Source organism: Sapajus apella, unplaced genomic scaffold (assembly GCF_009761245.1).
Source record: "Sapajus apella isolate SASKATOON/1434 unplaced genomic scaffold, GSC_monkey_1.0 scaffold43, whole genome shotgun sequence".
In the NCBI taxonomy this organism is placed as follows: Eukaryota; Metazoa; Chordata; class Mammalia; order Primates; family Cebidae; genus Sapajus; species Sapajus apella.
The window spans coordinates 4,379,840-4,395,080 of NW_022436983.1; the positions used below are offsets into that span (position 1 = coordinate 4,379,840).

The following is a 15,241-nucleotide window of genomic DNA, read 5'->3' on the forward strand; positions in this document are numbered from 1 at the left end:
ACTTGGTCTATTCGGTAGGGTTGAGGGGAAGGACATTTTTCAGTCTCCATAACTGGTTTTTGTTGTTGTTGTTGTTTGTGGAGACAGGGTTTCACTATGTTGCCCAGGCTGGTCTCAAACTCCTGGGCTCAAGCAATCTGCCTGCCTTACCTCCCAGTGTGTTCGGATTATAGGCGTGAGCCACTGTGCCCAGCCATGGCTCCATAACCTTTACTGAGTTCCCTTTTATGTAAATTTGCAACAATTAGGGGATCTATTTCACAGGGCTGCAGTGCAGATTATAAAAGATAATTAATGTGAAGTGCTTAATACAGTTCTTGGTTTATAGTCAATGCTCTAAATACCGGCCACTGTCCTCATTATCATCACCGTCAACTTACATTCTTCCTCTCTGTGAATACGGAGAAAAAAAATCCAGTAGGTACAGAGTGTTAAGATATTAGAGTCTGAATATACTTTAGATTCAATTCATCTAACTCCAATTGCCTTATTTTGTAGATCAAAAATGAAGTCTGGAGATATTGATCTGCGAATGACCCCACAGCTAGGATATAGCAGATTCATTTCATTATAACATTTTAGATACTGTGATTCTGTAATCTGTAGATGGGAAAGCTCATCACAGAAGTGATAAGGGATGAGAGAGAGACAGAGACAGACAGAGAGACACACAGAGAGAGGGTTTATTGAGTTCCCGTCTCTTGACTTAAAGGAGACCATGGCTTTCCAGTTATGAACACAAGCAGACGTTGTGTTTTAAAGTCACACTCTCCTTTGATTCTCACAACGTGAGGGTGAGGTAGCTTTTATCTTCAATCCCATTTTAGAGATCAGGAAACAGGATGATGGGAGCAATGCAATTGCTCAACGGTGCGTAGCAAGTGACAGAATAGGGTCCAAACAGTCCAGCTGGAACGACCAGGTGCTCTCAAGCTCTCTCTAATGCCTTCCTTCTAGTAGATGCTTTCTGTCAGGATGAATTATATATTCATCTCAAGTGACTGTAATCTAAGCAAGAGAAATATAAAGTTCAGTTCCTATGAGGCTCTGGGAGCTGGAGCCCAAGTGGGGTTAGTGATGTCTTTGGGATAATCTCCTTGAATTGGATATTTGGAAAACAGAGGAGTCCATGGGGCCACCTGAGATATTGTGATTCTACTATGTATTTTCAGCTGTGGGCATCGTGCTCCAAGCTCTCTGTTTTGCCTAGAATGTCCTGATTCTTGCATTCTGAGATCCTTCCTGGCAACTGAACTCAGTCTGATGCTGTGAGGGGTACACTTTGGGCTTTGTGTCCTGCCCAAGTGTTCCAGGGCCATCTGTCACTGGCACAACAATTTCAGTAAACAACAATTTGATTTCCTTAATCATGGCTTTAAGACCAAAGTTAATTGATATACGGTTGTTCTTAATTAGTAAAAATGCCTGTTACAGAAAAATGATGCACGAACTGCAATTCACAAGAGGGAAATCTATGCAGAGTATTCTTATCTGGCTCAAATGATAGCTCCTCGGTCAGGACCAGGGAAAACAGCAAGACATGCTGATTACAGAGCTGACCATGTGTGCAAAAAGCCAAGAGCTGATGAAAACAAAATCTTGAATTTTTCATTGGAAAGTAAGAGAACACACCAAATTAAAATCTCCCAGCCGGGCACAGTGACTCATGCCTGTAATCCCAGCACTTTGGGAGGCCAAGGTGGGCAGATCACAAGGTCAGGAGTTCGAGACCATCCTGGCCAACATGGTGAAACCCCATCTCTACTAAACATACAAAAATTAGCTGGGCATGGTGGCTCGTGCCTGTAATCCCAGCTACTTGGGAGGCTAAGGCAGGAGAATCATTTGAACCAGGAAGTTGGAGATTGTAGTGAGCTGAGATCATGCCACTGCACTCCAGCCTGGCGGCAGAACAAGACTCCATTTCAAAAAAAAAAAAGTTTCCCACTCTTTCAGTCTTTTTTTTTTTTTTTTTTTTTTGAGATGGAGTTTCGCTCTTGTTACCCAGGCTGGAGTGCAATGGCGCGATCTCGGCTCACCGCAACATCCGCCTCCTGGGTTCAGGCAATTCTCCTGCCGCAGCCTCCTGAGTAGCTGGGATTACAGGCACGCGCCACCGTGCCCAGCTCATTTTTTGTAGTTTTAGTAGAGACGGGGTTTCACCATGTTGACCAGGATGGTCTCGATCTCTTGACCTCGTGATCCACCCGCCTCGGCCTCCCAAAGTGCTGGGATTACAGGCGTGAGCCACCACGCCCGGCCCCTCTTTCAGTCTTTAAAAAAATAAGCCTCTTTGGTTCTTAGTTTGTTTCTTCTGTACGGATTGTTCGATATTTACCGTGTGGTCCTTAGGGCCACGGCGATCTCTGTGACGGCCTAACCCGCAGTGTGGTGAACATATTACGTGGTAAACAGACATTCATTTAAATATAATTGAGCACTGGAGGAAAACAGAGAAAAAAAAAAAATGACACCGGCTGATTTTGCTACTGCCTGTAGCGATGCAGAAGTTTATTTTCTTTCTTTCTTTCTTTCTCTCTTTCTTTCTCTTTCTCTCTCTCTCTCTCCCTTTCTCTCTCTCTCTCTCTCTCTTTCTTTCTACTGAGTCTCACTCTTTTACCCAGGCTGGAGTGCAGTGGTGCAACCTCTCCTCGCTGCAAACTCTGCTTCCCAAGTTCAAGCAATTCTCCTGCCTCAGCCTCCTGTGTAGCTGGGATTACAGGCATGTGCCACCATGCCCAGCTAATTTTTTTTTTTCTTTTTTGTATTTTTAGTAGAGATGGAGTTCTACCATGTTGGCCAAGCTGGTTTTCTGACTTCAGGTAATCCTCCTGCCTCAGCCTCCCAAAGTGCTGGGATTACAGATGTGAGCCACCTCGTCTGGCCTAATTTGGTTTCTAAAAATGACCAAAAATCGGCCAGGCGCAGTGGTTTATGCCTGTAATCCCAGCACTTTGAGAAGTCAAGGTGGGCAGATTACAAGGTCAGGAGTTCGAGACCACCCTGACCAACATGGTGAAACCCTGTCTCTACTAAAAATATAAAAAAATTAGCCAAGTCTGGTGTCAGGTGTCTGTAATCCCAGCTACTCCGGAGGCTGAGGCAGGAGAATCACTTCAATCCGGGAGGCGGAGGTTGCAGGGAGCCGAGATCACATGACTGCACTCCAGCCTGGGTGACAGAGTGAGACCCTGTCTCAAAAAAAAAAAAAAAAAAAAAAAGCCAAAAGTCCTTTGGACTTATGTTGTCAAATAGCTGTGTTTTCTGAAATTTTACATGTGCTTTTAAATTTTTATTCTTTGTTGGAATAAGCCTTCTTCCAGCATTCCCTCAACCTCCATTTCCCTTTCGCCCCTATCAATCTGGTTGGCGAAGACTTCCAGTAATGCAGTGTTAGCATTAGTGTTGAAATATCAATAAAGAGACATTCAACTCAGGTTGAGGAACTTTCCAGTGAGGAAGGTGCATGAGTTTTGTAATCTCTTGGGCTAATTTTATTTTCTTCCTTCTGGATTCTAGGCAGTTGAAGCCACCATATAAAAATCGGTCCTAGGCCAGGCGCAGTGGCTCACGCCTTTAATCCCAGCACTTTAAGAGACTGAGGCAGGCAATCACCTGAGGTCAGGAGTTCGTGACCAGCCTCACCAATATGCTGAAACTGTCTCTTCTGAAAATACAAAATTTAGCCGGGTGTGGTGGCGGGTGCCTGTGGTCCTAGCTACTTGGGAGGCTGAGACAGAAAAATTGCTTGAACCCGGGGGGCAGAGGTTGAAGTGAGCCAAGACCATACCACTGCACTCCAGCCTAAGTGACAGAGTGAGATTCTGTCAGAAAAAAAAAAAATAATCATCATCATCATCATCATTTCCTAGGCCAGGCACAGTGGCTCATACTTGTAATCCCAGCACTTTTGGAGGCTGAGGCTGGCAGATCACTTGCGGTTAAGACCAGCCTAACCAACATGATGAAACCCCATCTCTACTAAAAAATGCAAAAATTAGCCAGGTGTGGTGGCAGGCGCCTGTAGTTCCAGCTACTCAGAAGGCTGAGGCACGAGAATTGCTTGAACCCAGGAGGTGGACATTGCAGTGAGCCAAGATTTCGCCACTGCACTGCAGCCTGGGGAACAGAGCTCAGTCTCAAAGGAAAAAAAAAATTGGTCCTCAGCAAACTAGGGACTTGCTGTGCTTATTTCCTGACTAGGTAGCAGACAGTTCTACAGCATCTTCCAGTTTTTTCTGATTCCAAATAACCCTGGCATAAGCAGTGCCACTGCATATTAATATGAATGAGTTAAACCAGATTGTGCCCTGTTTGTTAAGTATTCACTGGAGAAAACAGAAAATGTATTGATTTGTCTTAAACTCCTTATTGTCATTATTTAATACAGTATTTAATAGACACATACATGAAATAGACATTAATTAATATTTATAAGATCTTTGTATAGGAAAGCATGTATTTTCTAGATTGAAAGGAGTAGAGAGCTGCCTAGGCTCTTAAATCCAAAAATATAAGCAGTTCCTATTTTTACTCATGCAACGTGATCTAGGGCTCAAGTGCATGTGTTACCTGACCTTGGCTAAAATAACTGGAAACTAATTCTCTTTATGGGCATGGATTATCCCTGCAGAGGATTGCCAGGAATGAAACTGGGCTCTTCCCACATTTTTGTTGGTGCAAGGGTCAGCATGTGAATATGGACTCAGGAAGGGCTTTCTGTCACACATTTACCAAATGTATGGCCGAGACACAGTGGCCGTTTACAGTGCAGGCTGTGAGACCAGAGCATCTGAAAACTAGGTCAGCGAGAGAGGATTATGGCTTGCTGTTTCCCACCCACTCGGCTCCTCATGCACGGCTCAGCTGCTAGGGATGGGTCCCATTGCCTCTGATGTAGCTGCTGACCCGGTCTGCAGAGGATTACTGATGGTATCACAGCTGGGATGCCTCTGGATAAATATCTTTTTTTTTTTTTTTTTTTGAGACGGAGTTTCACTCTTATTGTCCAGGCTGGTGCACAGTGGCTTGATCTCAGCTCACTGCAACCTCCACCTCCTGGGTACAAGCAATTCTCCTGCCTCAGCCTCTGGAGTAGCTGGGATCATACTCATGTGCCACCACACCTGGCTAATTTTGCATTTTTATTATTTATTTATTATTATTATTATTATTATTATTATTATTATTTTGAGACGGAGTCATGCCCTTTCGCCAGGCTGGAGTGCAGTGCCATGATCTTGGCTCACTGCAACCTCTGTCTCCCAGATTCAAGTGATTCTCCTGCCTCAGCCTCCTGAGTAGCTGGGACTACAGGCGTGAGCCACCACACCCAGCTAATGTTTTGTAGTTTAGTAGAGATGGGGTTTCACCATGGCAAGGATGGTCTCGATATTCTGACCTCATGATCCTCCTGCCTCGGCCTCTCAAAGTGCTGGGAACACAGGCATGAGCCACTGAGCCCGGCCTATCGTTGTTTAAGTTATGAAATTATTTACATTTTTACAGATGAGGTCTTGCTCTGTTGCCTGGGCTGGATTGCAGTGGCTATTCACAGGTACAATAAAAGTCCGCTGCAGCCTAGAGCTCTTGGGCTCAAGAGATCAGCCCACCTAAGCCTCCCAGGTAGCTGGGACTATAGGCGCATCCCACCTTACCCAGCATAAATTATATATATATATTTAAAAATAGGTAGTAAAGTATAAAAACTAACATGATACCCACCCACATTCACTGTATTAAACACTGTATTAAATAATGACAATAGGCCAGGCAAGGTGGCTCATGCCTATAATTCCAGCACTTTGGGAGGCCGAGGCAGGTGGATCCCCTGAGGTCAGGAGTTCAAGACCAGCCTGGCCAACAAGCAAAACCCTGTCTCTACTAAAATTACAAAAATTAGTCGGGTGTGGTGGTGCATGCCTGTAATCCCGGCTACATCAAGAAGCTGAGGCATGAGAATTGCTTGAACCCAGGAGGCAGAGATTGCAGTGAGCCGAGATCACATTACTACACTCCAGCCTGAGCATCAGAGCAAGACTCTGTCCCAAAAAAATAAAACAAAACAAAAGACAATAATAGTAAGGCCAGGCGGAGTAGCTCACACCTATAATCCCAGCACTTCAGGAGGCCAAGGCAGTCGGATCATGAGGTCAGGAGTTCAAGACTAGCCTGGCCAACACGGTGAAACCTATCTCTACTAAAAACACAAAAATTAGCTAGGTGTGGTTGTGGGCATCTATAATCCCATCTACTTGGGAGGCTGACACAGGAGAACCGCTTGAACCCAGGAGGCAGAGGTTGCAGCAAGCCGAGATCATGCCACCGCACTCCAGCCTGGGTTAGAGGGGGAGAGTATTTCTCTAAATCAATCAGTCAATCAATCAACAATGGACATTTCCAAAGAACAGAGAAGAAAATAGAAGGCAGAAAATCATCAGTGGCAGAGATGGCACCACTGAACTCCAGCCTGGGTGACAGAGCAAGACTCCATCTCAAAAAATAATAGGCCAGGTGTGGTCACTCACACCTGAATTTCAGCACTTTGGGAGGCCAAGGCAGGCGGATCACGAGATCAGGACTTTGAGACCAGCCTGGGCAATATGACGAAATCCCGTCTCTACTAAAAATGCAAAAAATTAGCTGGGCGTGGTGGCGTGTGCCTGTAATCCTAGCTACTCTGGAGGCTGAGGCAGGAGAATTGCTTGAACATGGGAGGCAGAGGTTGTAGTGAGCTGAGATCACACCACTGTGTTCCAGCCTGGGTGACTGAGCAAGACTCCGTCTAAAAAAAAAAACCCACAAACAATAATAATAATAATGAAATGACAATAAGGAGGTCAAGACAAATCAATAAATTCTCTGGATTTTTCCACCCAACTCATTTCCATCTTCCTGTTACTTTGTTTTCAAGAAATACAATCTTGCAGATACAGGTACAAATTCTCATGTCATGCTCCCTTTTTTGTTTGTTGGTTTGTTGGTTTGTCTTGCTTTCCTCTCTTTCTCTCCTGGGTTAATCCTATCCTGAATTTGGTGATTGTCATTGTCATCCATGTTTTCATACTTGACTATACATAAATTTAGTCCTAAACACTATAGTGCTCATATGCATGCTTCAGACTTTATGTATAAATGCCACTGTCCTGCACATATTATCTTGCACCTTTTTTTTTTGAGACAGAGTTTCACTCTGTTACCCAGGCAAGAGTGTGGTGTCAGGCCGGGCGTGGTGGCTCACGCCTGTAATCCAAGCACTTTGGAGGCCAAGGCAGGCGGATCACCTGAGGTCGGGAGTTCAAGACCAGCCTGACCAACATGGTGAAACCCCGTCTTTAAAAAAAAAAAAAGAGTACAGTGTCACAATCTCTGCTCGCTGCAATCTCCACCTCCTCAGAGTTAAAGTGATCCTCCTGCCTCACCCTCCTGAGTAGCTGAGACCACAGGCACGCCACCATGCCCAGCTAATTTTTTGTTGTTGTTGTATTTTTTGTAGAGACAGGGTTTCGCCCTGTTGCCCAAACTCCTGCTCAAACTCCTGCCCTCAAGTGATTCCACTGCCTTGGCCTCCCAAAGTGCTGGGATTATAGGAGTGAGCCACTGCATCCAGCCAGGTTCTATTATTATTATTATTTTTTATAAAGACGGGGTTTCACCATGTTGGTCAGGCTGATCTTGAACTCACGACCTCAGGTGATCCGCCCACCTTGACCTCCAAAGTGCTTGGATTACAGGCGTGAGCCACCACGCCCAGCCGGTTCTATTTTTTTTTTTCCATATAGTTAAGTAATCATTTCAGTACTACTTATGATTTATATTTTCTATTTCCCCATGCTAATTTGTCATGCCAATGCAGGCATATATTATGATCCTATACCCATGTGGTCTGTTTCTGAACTTTATTCTGTTCCTTTTAATTTAATTTTATTTTTTTAGAGACAAGGCCTAGCTCTGTTGCCAGGTTGGAGTGCAGTGGTGTGATCATCGCTCACTGTAGCCTCAAACTCCTGGGCTCAAGCAATTCTTCCACCTCAGCCTCCTGAGTAGCCAGGCCATTCCATTTTTATATTTCTATATTCTTGTGTTAATACCAGGGTGTTCCGTTTTTATATTTCTGTATTCTTGTGTCAATACAATAGCATGCTGATCAGCACAATGTTAGAATCTTCATACCTTATGGGCAAGTCCCCACATCTCATTCTTCAAAATTGACATGGGTGGCTTTGTTATATATAAATTTTTTTTTTTTTTTTGAAACAGATTCTTTTTTTTTCGAAGGCTGGAGTGCAGTGGTGAAATCTCGGCTCACGGCAACCTCCGCCTCCTGGGTTCAAGCGATTCTTCCGCCTCAGCTGAGGTGGAAGAATTGCTTGAGCCCAGGAGTTCGATCTCTTGACCTCATGATCCATCCACTTTGGCCTCCCAAAGTGCTGGGATTACAGGCGTAAGCCACTGCACCCGGCCTCAATTTTTTTTTAAAAAAAGACATGGAATATATTTGTCATATACGTTTTACCATTACCTTGTCAAATTCCATAGAAAATGTGTAATGTTGAAATTTTGATTAGAATTACACTGTTTATAGATTAACTTGCTTAGAACTGACATCTTTATTTTTTTTCATGTCCCAGAATAAATAATACCTCTCCATTTATTCAGACCTTCTTTAATGTGTTTCAGTACAGTTGCATACCTTTTTCCCATATAAGTCTTTCTCATTTATTCTTTATATATATGTATATTTATTATTATTATTATTATTGAAATTGAATCTCATTCTTTTGCCCAGGCTGGAGTGCGGTGACACGATCTTGGCTCATTGTAGCCTCCGCTTCCCAGGTTCAAGCGATTCTCCTGCCTCAGCCTTCTGAGTAGCTGGGGTTATACGCAATGCACCACGACACCTGGCTAACTTTTTGCATTTTTTTTTGAGACAGAGTCTCACTCTGTCACCAGGTGCCAGGCTGGAGTGCAGTGGCGCGATCTCGGCTCACTGCAACCTTCCAGGCTCGGTCGATCCTCCCAACTCAGCCTCATGAGCAGCTAGGACTACAGGCACATACCACCATGCCCGGCCAATTTTTTTTCTTTGTTATTTTTTGTAGAGATAGGGTCTTGTTATGTTGCCCAGGCTTGTCTCAAACTCCTAGGCTCAAGTGATCTCCTTACTCCACTTCCCAAAGTACTGGGGTTACAGGTGTGGGCCACAGCACCTGGCCAGGAAGACTTGATTTCTGAAAAAGATCTCATTAAAAATTGCAATAAAGGCCAGGCTCAGTGGCTCACACCTGTAGTCTCAGCACTTTGGGAGACTGAGGCTGATGGATCACTTGAGTCCAGGAGTTTAATATCAGCCTGGGCTACATGGTGAAACACCATCTCTACAAACAAATAGAAAAATTAGCCAGGCATGGTGGCATGTGCCTACAGTACCAGCTACTCGGGAGGCTGAGGTGGAAGGATGGATTGAACCAGGGGCAGGGGTTGAGGCTATGGTGAGCTGTGATCACACCACTGCACTCTAGCCTGGGTGACAGAGTGAGACCCTGTCTAAAATAATAATAATAATAATAATAATAATAATAATAATAAAAGTCTTCCTATTAGAAAGGAATACTTCGGGTCAGGCACGGTGGCTCATACCTGTAATCCCAGCACTTTGGGAAGCTGAGGAGGGTATATCACGAGGTCAAGATATTGAGACCATCCTCGCCAACATGGTGAAACCCTGTCTGTACTAAAAATACAAAAGTTAGCTGGGCATGGTTGTGCATGCCTGTAATTCCAGCTACTCAGGAGGTTGAGGCAGGAGAATCACTTGAACCAAGGAGGCGGAGGTTGCAGTGATCCAAAATTACGCAACTGCACTCCAGCCTGGCAACAGAGCAAGACTACCTCTAAAAAAAAAAAAAAAAAAAAAGGAACAGTTTGTATTTTTGTATATTGATTTTGTCTCCAGAAACCTGAGAGCGATTGTGATAGGAGTGTGGCAGTGTGTCACATTACTAGATTTTCTGATGTTGTGTCCTTGCATTCCAGAGAACAGTCCTACCAGGTCATGACTAAATTCAATTTCTAGTAATTTATTTACTATTTTAAAGAGATGCTTTTGAACAGAATTTGTAATCTGAGAAACTGGCTGAACAGAGTGACTCCATCTGTCAGAGAGGCAAAACGCTTATGCGGAGTGGGCTGCTTGGCCATGGATCCTGGAGCAGCCTTCTCTGCCTTGTTGACCCTGCTCTGTGCCCTTTGGCTGGCTTCTCCTGCTGATCACCATAATACCTTCTTCACTCTGTTTTATTTTTATTTTATTTTTAATTGAGACAGAGTCTCACTCTGTCTCCCAGGCTGGGGTGCAGTGGTGCAATCTCAGCCCACTGCAATCTCCACCACTCTGGTTCAAATGATTCTCTTGCCTCAGGCTCCCAAGTAGCTGGGATTACAGGTATGCCCACCACGCCCGGCTAATTTTTGTATTTTTTAGTACAGACAGGGTTTTGCCATGTTGGTCAGGCTCGTCTCGAACCCCTGACCTCAAGTGATCTGCCCACCTCAGCCTCCCAATGTGTTGGGTTTACAGGCGTTAGACACAGTGCCAGATTCTTCGCTACATTTTAGGTTCTTTTTAGATTGTGCTCCACTGAGAGCTCAAGCAATACAGTCACTCAGGTTTTTGTAACTCTCCATGGTGCTCACCACAGCCCTTAAGCAAACAGGTCCACCCTAGGATGAAGTGGTGTCTACTGTTGAATTGATAAGCTCCTGTTTATTAACCTACTGGAGTTTCATTTTTCTCTTGGCCTTCAGGAAGCTCAGAGCTGAGTTCTGTGCTCAGTGGTAACATATTTCCCTGACTCTGATTTTTAAAAATATTATTTTTTAAAAATATTATTTTTCTGGCCGGGCGCCATGGCTCATCCTAGCACTGAAGTCAAGATTTCAAAAACCAGCCTGGGATTACAGGCTTGAGCCACCGCGCCAGCACTTTGGGAGGCCGAGGCGGGTGGATCACGAGGTCAAGAGATGGAGACCATCCTGGTCAACATGGTGAAACCCCGTCTCTACTAAAAATACAAAAAATTAGCTGGGCATGGTGGTGCGTGCCTGTAATCCCAGCTACTCAGGAGGCTGAGGCAGGAGAATTGCCTGAACCCAGGAGGCGGAGGTTGCGGTGAGCCGAGATCGCGCCATTGCTCTCCAGCCTGGGTAACATTAGCTGCGCGTGGTGGCCAGCGCCTGTAATCCCAGCTGCTCAGGAGGCTGAGGCAGCAGAATCACTTGAACCTGGGAGGCGGAGGTTGCCCTGGGCCGGGAGCGTGCCATTGCACTCCCGCCTGGCGACAGAGTGAAACTCCGTCTCAAAAAAAAAAAAAAAAAAAAATTCTTTCTGGGCATATCTCTTATTCAAACAGCTTTTTAAAAATAGTCTATTATTACTTGTTTCTTTTATTATGATTTTTACGCCTATTTTAATGCCATACCATTTCACTGCTGTATGCTTTAGTGTAAACTATGTCAAATCCTTTTGCCGGTAGGTGGAGTTTAAATTCTAAATAAAATAAGAAGCGATCTATAAAAGCAAAGAACCTGAGGACTTGAGTGGTGGTGGAGATTTTCCAGAATTATTAGTGTAGAAAATTAATTTCGATATTTTAGTGTATATGATTGTAAATAATACCTTTTACTCAAAATAATACTGTATTGAATTCAGGGGAGGGAATCTGATTTTACTTTCAACATCTGCTAGTAAATAAAAAACATTTCACAACCTTACAAAGTAATAGTGCTAGCCTGGGCCTGATAATTGCATATGTTATCACTGAAGATGATATTGTATTAAGTACTGAATTGAACTGTTTATGAACAGTGAGATTTTTATTTTGAGCTGAACCTAAATCTGATTTTAAAGAAATCACTGTCGCGCTTTTGTGTCCTCCGGGTTTTGATTTCCACTATGCGTCCTTCAAGGGCATCTCCCAGAAGGGGGCTGGGCTCATTAACTCGGCGACGCTGCAAAGCGTTTGTTCCTGTCTTCACGGCCCTTCCGCGGTCTCCCAAGGAGACAAGTGGAATGCCCACCAAGTCATGCTTTTCCATTACTCATTCCGCCTTCCCTCCCGAGGTGGCGCGTGGGAGGTGTTGCGCTCGGGTTCGGTAAGAATAGGCCCGGCAGCTTCCCGCGGGATGCGCTCATCCCTTAGCGGGGTTCCGCTCCCACCGCGCCGCGTTTGGCCGGTTCCGCCCGCGAGATGTTTTCCAGACGTACAATGACTCCACTCGCGACGCCTCCCATGTTGATCCCAGCTCCTCCGCGAGCATCTGGACCCCTAGGCCCCGCCTCGCTCTACTCAGTCAATCTTTTGTCCCCGGACGAGGAGGATTATCGGGGTGGGCTGGGCACGGCTGATGCCGACGAACGCCCTTGGGGGTCACCCGGGAGGGAACTCCGGCTCCGGCTTTGGCCAACCCTGCCCCCCAACACCGCGCCGGCACCGGGGCCACCAGGGGACGCTCGCATTCCCGCACCGCGCCGGCCCCCGGGGCCACCAGGGGGCGCTCGGGCGTCCCTGCAGCCCCCGGCAGCCGCCCCGCTCCCCGGCTCCCCCTGCAATTGGCCCGCGTCTCCGAGCTCTGCTCTGTGATTGGCTGCAGTCCCCGTCCGTCGCGGACGCCGGGGAGGGCCAAGGTGACGTGCAGAGGCCCAGCTCGGGGCGGTGTCTCGCGCCGGCGAGTGCGGGCGGAGTTTCGCGAGGACCGACGCGGGGCAGTCTGACGGCAGCCCTCCTGGGAGGTGCCCGCGCGCGTCGGAGCCGCTCCCAGTCCTCCGCAGCAGTCACCGCCGGCCGTCGCCGCGCCCCGGCCTCCAGCCCTCGCGCTCTCCCGCCCGCCGCCCACCTCCCGCCTCGATGCGGAGCCGGGCTGCTGCGTGATGGGGCTGCGGAGCGGCGCCCTGCGGCTCGCGGCGGCCGCTGCTCGCGCTGAGGTGCGAAGGTGCCCGGCCCCACGCGCCCCCGCGCGCCGCGGCTCCTGTTGACCCGGTCTGCCCGTCGGTCCGCACCGCGGCTGAGGTAAGGCGGCCAGGCTGGCGGCGGTTGGCGCCGCGGCCGCCGGACCGGGGAGGGGGCAGCTCCCGCGGTGGGGAGCGGCCGGGCGGGGTCTGACGGGAGGAAGCGCGGGGCGGGGGGCCGGGTGCGGGAGCCTCGCCCTCGGGGGTGGAAACCCCTCCCTCGGCCAGCTGCGAGTCCCGGGCTGGCGTCCAGCGGCCGGCTGGGGCCCCCGCAGTGCCCCGCACCGGCCCTCCGTTTCCCCCGCGCTGCCAGGCCCCGGCTGTGCCCAGCGCCCTCCAGACCCGCCGCTGTGTGGCGGTTTCCTGAGCTCCGCGCACGTTGCAGCACGGGGGAACGGCCCCGCTCCGTTTGAAGCCATCGTTTTTTTTTTTTCCCTTCTCCCTTTTCCCCCTTTATGGTGGGCATCGGGCTTCGGCTGGGGATGTGGGTGGTTATGCCTTTTTGCCAGGTGGAGATAGGAAAGGTCATCGCTTGGCACTGGGGGAGCCGAGGGCTCGAGGCCTGGAAAGAGGGGTGCGATGGGAAGGGAGGGGGCTTATTGGATGCTGGTCAGGTGTGAGGAAGGCTGGTGTGGCCTCGGCGTTCAGCACGGGGATTACTCGGGCAGCCATATTGGGAGGATGATCTGACAAATCCTTTAGGAGCCAAGTCCAGTTGCTGGAAGGCACCAAGTGACAGCCCTGGCAGCTTTCAGGGTGACTGGCCAGACCAGAAGCCAAGTTGTGGGGGTTGGGAGGCAGCTTGAGCAAGCTAGTCATTGTTCAGGCAACACAAAACATTCCCGGCCCTAACGCCAGGATGGAGCTTCCAGATCACTTTTTTTTCCCTTGATTGCTAAATGAGCTTCCAAGGTAAACCGCCGTCAAGATTCCATTCTTGTTGGGGTGAAATTCCCTGTTTTGTATTCATCTTCTGCGTCCAGTGCGGGGACTGTGGAATGCCCGCTGATGCTTTACAGGTGCGAAGGGCAATCTGAGGATTGCTAAGGCCCCTGTATCTGTATGGAGGCCTCTAGTAGCCATAGAGCATTGGATGGATAGATTTTCAGAGTTGCTCAACTTGCAGAGAAGAAGTAAACCAGAGTACTCTGATAGTGGGTGAGGCTTGCGGCGGCATTTCTGAGGACGCAGGCTGTCATCTTTGTGGAATCTCTAGGTAGCTGAAATTAGATTGTCAACATATCCCTTGCTCATATCTCTTACTGCTCTGGGCAGCTGTTCAGCCACCACTGAACATTCCGCTTTGTGTCGTGATGTGCCTGTCTGAGCCTGATGGAAGTGTGCTGATGAGATTTGGATAACTCTTCAGAGGTGATATCATGGTGGTTATTTTATTTTGAAGGCTGGCATTTTGTCTCCTTAGTTTAGTCAAACCAAATCTAGTTCTTGTCTTCCTCTAAGAAGTGAGGTGGTGCTTTCTGATTACGTTGGCATGGTTGTTGGATTATGGAGCAAGTGGAGTTGTGAATGTACCGTTTGAGGATGGAAGGTGAGAATTGCACTTAGGTTGGTGTAAAGCAGGTCTGGAGATGATCAGTAACTGGGTTCAGCATGAGTCTGTAGATCTGTCCTTTCCTACATCCTAGATGTAGGATGTGGAGAGATGGCATGCCTGCTTTCTTCTTTATGACCTTTGCTTTCATTCAAATTCAATTTCTTAATAAATAAATTCTCATAACTTTTTTTTTTCCTTTGCAGTGGCCTATGGAAAATTCTCATAACTTCTTAAGTTGAACTATTTAAAAAATTTTGGGCTGGGTGCGGTGGCTCATGCCTTGTAATCCCAACACTTTGGGAGGCTGAGGCAGGAGGATCCTTTGAGCTCAGGAATTCGAGACCACCCTGGGCAACACAGTGGGGCTCTTTCTCTACAAAAATAAATAAATAGCTGGGCATGGTGGCCCATGCCTGCTGTAGTCCCAGCTGTTTGGGAGGCTGAGGTGGCAGGTTTGCTTGTGGCCAGCCTGGGCAACAGCAAGACTCTGGCTCAGACAAAAACAAACCAACCAACCATAAAAAGAAAACCAACCTCCCCACATATATATATATATATATATATATATATATATGTATGTATGTGTGTGTGTATATATATACACACACGCATATGTATGTGTACATATATATATATATACACACACACACACACACACACATATACATACATACACA

At 47.2% G+C, this 15,241-nt stretch overlaps 1 protein-coding gene across 19 annotated transcripts in view; it reads left to right on the forward strand.

Moving 5' to 3' along the window:
• The first annotated feature begins 12,746 nt into the window (after nucleotides 1-12,746).
• The window catches only part of KIF1B (kinesin family member 1B), a 182,554-nt gene continuing 180,059 nt past the window's right edge, over nucleotides 12,747-15,241 (forward strand). For 11 of the 19 annotated variants that reach the window (XM_032300337.1, XM_032300338.1, XM_032300341.1 and 8 more), the window contains exon 1: nucleotides 12,898-13,070. The gene's annotated coding sequence lies outside the window, so the exon portion shown is untranslated. Of the gene's footprint in view, nucleotides 13,071-15,241 lie in introns of all 19 variants that reach the window. The other 8 variants (XM_032300336.1, XM_032300345.1, XM_032300348.1 and 5 more) reach the window with 2 other exon arrangements.